Here is a 6000-nt window from a genome sequence, read left to right on the forward strand (position 1 = left end):
ATTAGTCATTCTTTATTACTGTATGTTATATTATAAATCTCGTGAGTAAACAAGTATCATGTTAAGATACGTGACTGTATTGTGTAGTATTATAATACATTGTATTATTGTTTATTTGGTATGCGTAATAAACTTGAAGGAAACTAGTCTAAAATAAATCTCTCAACTAGTTTCCAGTACGATGGGATATAATAATAATAATAATAATAATAATAATTATTATTATTATTATTATTATTATTATTATTATTAAACTTTATAAACAGTATATTAGGCCTATATTACTGGTGGGTTACATTGAAATAATTATTGTTAAAGAATCAAAATGACTCATTTGTGCCTCGATTCAGACTGAAAACATATTTCTTAGCATGACATGAGTGTACCAAGGTTCTTAAAAATTGGTGCACACATAGAGAAGTTATTATGCTCTTACCGATATGCTGATCAGCACTATAATATTGTCTGTTTAATTTTTTTCTGAGGTCAGACGTTCATCTCGCATGATATTTGATTAGATAGCCCACTTTCTCCCTCAGCGAAGCTCCGCCTTCTTCCCGCTGCTCGCCAGTCTTGCCGCTCTGCGGTCTTTCCTTCCCTCTGGGTTATGCAGTCCATATTGTATATCCCAGTCCAACACAGCCCGGATAGGATAGTCCATATTTTGAAAAGCCATGTTCTCTAAAACACACGTTTGCATTGTATAAATAATAAGGGTCAGTTTCTTGGCAGCGTGCCCCATCCCTTTCGCTTCGCCCCCTTATGGCCTTTAGCCTTCCTCCATATAGACAGTGTGGCTAAAACCGCCTGGTCAATTCTTGGCTACGTGCCTCGCTCGCTCGCTGGATTAAACCCGTCCAAGTTTTCTTACAGCAGTCGCTGACAAGAAAAAAAAGTTCCTCTTTTTAAACTGTGCATGAAGGGAATGGAATCTTGATTATATTCCGCGGACGTAGTCAAGAAGTGATATATGCCTCGATTTCTATCTGTTATCACTAGCGAAGTGATAATTACTTCCTATAACATCTGAAGGGATGGCAGTTGCACGTAGTCTTATGTAACGGATCTTTGTCGTCCGTCTGCGTTCTCATTCATGCGGAAGAGGCTGTGTTACTACCTCGTTACACCAACTATTATGCAAAAGAGAAAGAATCGTAACGCTGCACAATAATTGTCGATTCCAAGTTTTCACGAAAATTCACATCATTAACAATCCTCATAGTGAAACAGTTGTTTTTGGTATACGGGAAGTTTCTTTCTAATCTTTCCAACTGCTTATCTCGAAAACAACGCGTTAGCGAGAAGAAAATAACAATTTGGTAATTCTACAGAAGAACCAAACCAAAGGGGGCACAATTTTTTCTTTAACATGTACATACTACGAGTAGTATAGAGTACTAAGGCCGGTATTCATAGTCAGTGACTTATTTGTTCAATAAGTATGACTTTGTTAAGTTATACTTATTGGAAAATCTTAACTTATATGATTACGGTATTCATAGTCGGCTAATAAGTCGTACTTTGTAAAGTTTCACTGAATAAGTGTAACATGTGTATACAAATAAGTCGAACTTATTGGTATGAGAAATTGCAAGGCCATTATCACGACAATGTAAATCAGACAGTCGATTTTCTTTTGTCTCTAAATTTGTATGCATAGTTTCTGTAGGATACAATAAAATAATTGATGTATGTACGGAAAGAAGAAAAGAAAATATTTTAGTTATGTACAGAAAGATTCTTGTATTGAAGGAGATTATTCTAAAATATTCAAAGATTGTAGAGAATAAGAAGACCGACGCAGTTTTTTGAAGACAGAAGATTGCAGAAGAATTCAATTCGTCGATATATTATATTGTGGAACATATAAATAAGCCGGTTATTTACAAGAAGTCGTCGCTGAACGATTCACATTATTTCCAGGTTAGTTGAATCAACTCATCTAGTGAACGATATAAATCTTTAAAATACTAGGTGTCTCTCTCCCTTGTTACTTGTGAGCCATCCCAAACCCCGACCTCCACCACTAAGAGCGCCGGTCCTTATATACCCGTCAGTCAAGGCCTTCTGACAAATAAAAGCAATTGACAATAGATATCTCTGTCATGACAACCTCATAAAGTATCCTATCAATTGAATAATCGATCTTGCTACGTACAACATAATTATATTATATTATTACCCATTTCAGCGAGCACTGACGACCACTGCAAAATACGATAATTTGGTCCAGGAAGCATTGTCTTTTGGCACAAGGATGATTTATGTAACATGTTTCTAAATTATTAGTCTTTTAAATACCGGTACATTCTTTAATAAATCACTGAAAAACAAATGTAAATATAGGAAGTGGAGTGAGTACGAAAGTATTATTATTTTTTGGCGCATCATTTTTACGTAAATAACGAAAAATAAAAAGGGATTATTAGAAAGTACGTACACTGCGTTTGTCAAATGCGCATCACCATGCTTTCGAAAAGGCACTTTTAAGTGCCCGACACCCCGCTTTTTTTCATCATGTGCTACAAGTCAGATCATCATCGGGGCTGCTACCCCTCTTTTTTCATCATGTGCTACATGTCGGATCATCATCGGGGCTTGCAGCCCCGACACCCCGCTTTTTTTCATCATGTGCTACAAGTCAGATCATCATCGGGGCTTGCAGCCCCGATACCCCGCTTTTTTCATCATGTGCTACATGTCGGATCATCATCGGGGCTTGCAGCCCCGATACCCCGCTTTTTTCATCATGTGCTACACGTCAGATCATCATCGGGGCTTGCAGCCCCGATACCCCGCTTTTTTCATCATGTGCTACATGTCGGATCATCATCGGGGCTTGCAGCCCCGATACCCCGCTTTCTACGTCATGTGTTACACGTCGGATCATCATCGGGGCTTGCAGCCCCGATACCCCTCTTTTTACATCATGTGCTACACATCGGATCATCATCGGGGCTTGGAGCCCCGATACCCTGCTTTTTACATCATGTGCTACACGTCGGATCATCATCAAGGCTTGTAGCCCCGATACCCCGCTTTTTACATCATGTGCTACACGTAGGATCATCATCAGGGCTTGCAGCCCCACTTGCTACGTGCAAAACAATTATATTATATTATTACCCATTTCAGCGAGTACTGACGACCACTGCAAAATACGATAATTTGGTCCAGGGAGCATTCTCTTATGGCACAAGGATGATTTATGTAACATGTTTCTAAATGCTACGTACAACATTATTTTATTACATTATTATTACCCATTTCAGCGAGTACTGACGACCACTGCAAAATACGACAGTTTGGTCCAGGGAGCATTCTCTTTTGGCACAAGGATGATTTATGTAACATGTTTCTAAATTATTAGTCTTTTAAATACCGGTACATTCTTTAATAAATCACTGAAAAACAAATGTGAATACATAGGATGTGGAGTGAGTACGAAATTATTATTATTTTTTATTTTTTGGCGTATCATTTTTACGTAAATAACGACAAATAAAAACTAACATGCCACATAACATTATTTTAAGAAATACAAGAAACAAGCATGAACAATATTCACCATTCTTAATGATCGGGGGATAAAAAAAAAACCGTATGGAATAGATATTACATACAAATGTGCGTGTAATAAACAATAAGCAAACCATCTTCGATTAATAATTCCAAAACAACGTGAATATAGCGTGGATTGTGTAGGAAAATAATTTCTTATAAGTTGCTCCCAATGTGCATCATTGTTAACTTATGAAAAGAAATGAAATTAACATAGCATATAAACACTATTTGAAGAAAGATAGGAGATATTAAGTAATATTCATCGTTCTTAATGATCTTCGGATGGAAAATAACAATGAAATATGTATAAAATAGAAATTACATACAGGTGAGCATATAAAAAACAGTAAGTAGAATTATTTATTTGATTAATAAGCTTAAATTACTCCAGGTTTAGTGTGTTGTGTAACAATAGACAATGGAATCGTTCACAGAAGTGAACTATAAATGGTGTGAATCGTTCAGTGCATCCATCTTGTGTAACAATACCCTAGAAGTGAACTATAAACGATGTGAATCGTTCAGCGACGACTTCTTACAAATAACCAGTAAGCCTAATACAATATTTTCTTTGAAAAGTGTATATTATAACATAAAGAAAGAAATTATGAAGTTCGTTTATGCGAAGATGGAAATTTTATTGTAATTTGGTTATAATGATTACAGAGATTTGGAAAACAACTACGGATAGGCTACTATGGACGAACATCAAATGCAACCTATAAAATGCTTTAACCAAAGAACGTCAAATAGTGTTGGCTACACGAGGTGATCTTCTAGTAAAAATATGAAGGACATTGATCCACCTGTAGCACAAATAATCCTCGCACAATAGTCCAAGTTCCGGGAGCGGTTGACTCCGATATGATTGCGAGTGAACTAAAAGGTAGGCCTAAGCAGTGTTACATTCAACATTCTTTCTTGAACATTTAATTTCTTTCTTAGCCTATTAGCTATTGTTTGTTAATAAAGAAAATTGTCAAATCATATTTATTTACATGAAGAGAGTCCGTAATAGGTAACTAAACCTAACAAGTGATAGAATGAGGAAGAATAAATTCTTCACAAAATAATTAGCCAGTTGACATACATATTGTTTAAATTGCAGTTGTGTTCGCAGAGGAAACACCAAATCCTTCCAAGGACGTAACCTCCTCTACTGCTGGACCATCCAACTCAATTGCAGTTGAAACAACAGTAACGGCAACTCCAGCAGCATTAGCAGATCACACAAGAAAGCGCAGGAATGCAGTTTTGAAGGAAATTAATTATTTCATTTAAAAAGAATGAAGGCAAAATTAGAAGTAGAATCTGCGGAAATTGTGTTGCGTGAACAACTTATTGATATTGATCTAGCAAAAAATACAAAAGCTCAAAGATTGGATATTGTTGACATAGCTAAGCATAATTATTATAGTATAGTAGAGACTAGGAGCCTACTGTATTTCATTACAGACAAGTGGCATGTAAAAGATTTTCGTTATCGCGTCAATATTGTTGTTCAAGTCATTGAAATCGAAACGGCACGCGCTTTAACTGCCATTTAGCTCTTTGTCACTTCACTGAGAGTGCCTCGTTGTTGCCGGATCTTAGTTAATGGTAGCAACAATTAGAATATTAAATATTTTTTTCTAGGTTTAGACACCACGGAAAAAGACTAGACTTGGCAATGCCGCACATATTTAAAGTGGGTCAGGTGGTTAGAGTAATTATTATTACTTTTTACAAGTCAATAATGCAACTGAGATCAGAAGCTCACAAACAAATGCCGCTTGTCCATAATGAAACTGGGACTGCTATAAAATACATCAATCGGTTATTGTTTAAAACTTCATAGTATTCATTGTTGATATTACAAATTGTCTCAAGTTTAAATGTTTTGGTAAATCACATAAATGAATAAATATTTTATTCGGTGAAATACATGAACACTAATGATGAAATTTATTTACATTTTGTCATCATGCCTCCTAAACACACTGTTAATCAGTTCTTCCTGAAAGCCAAACCGAAGTTTGCTGTACAGGTGATGTAACAGGCACAGGTTCATAAGAAGAATCGTTACATCTGGATCATCATCTTGTAAGTTGTCATTTCTCTCCGAACTCAAATTGTGAAGCACTGCACAGGTAACAATTTATATTTGGGACATTCTCGAGTTTGTTTCTTAAACTAACCGAGAGAAAAGTAAATCTCACCTTCCAAATCTCAAATTTTGTCTCCGCTACATTAATTCTCGTCTCTTTTGTCGGCTGTATTGTATCTATAAATTTTATAAAGTGTCAAGCCGATATTTCCACAACTTCTTACATTTTACAATTTATTTATTTTTATTATGACAGTAAGAAAACTTAATTGGTTACTGTGGTTGCATGATCAGTGAGCTCTACGCTCGTTTGAAACTTTGAACCACCGGGAATGGTAGCTGCGAATATA

The 6000-nt window shown here is 36.0% G+C and overlaps 1 protein-coding gene across 2 annotated transcripts in view; it reads left to right on the forward strand.

Moving 5' to 3' along the window:
* The window catches only part of Atg10 (Autophagy-related 10), a 656137-nt gene extending 650486 nt beyond the window's left edge, over positions 1-5651 (forward strand). The window contains exons 8-9 of one of the 2 annotated variants that reach the window (XR_011329775.1): positions 4231-4450; positions 4673-5651. The gene's annotated coding sequence lies outside the window, so the exon portion shown is untranslated. The remainder of the gene's footprint in view (positions 1-4230; positions 4451-4672) is intronic. The other variant, XR_011329776.1, reaches the window with a different exon arrangement.
* Positions 5652-6000: the final 349 nt, after the last annotated feature.

Source organism: Periplaneta americana, chromosome 16 (assembly GCF_040183065.1).
Source record: "Periplaneta americana isolate PAMFEO1 chromosome 16, P.americana_PAMFEO1_priV1, whole genome shotgun sequence".
Lineage (NCBI taxonomy): Eukaryota > Metazoa > Arthropoda > Insecta > Blattodea > Blattidae > Periplaneta > Periplaneta americana.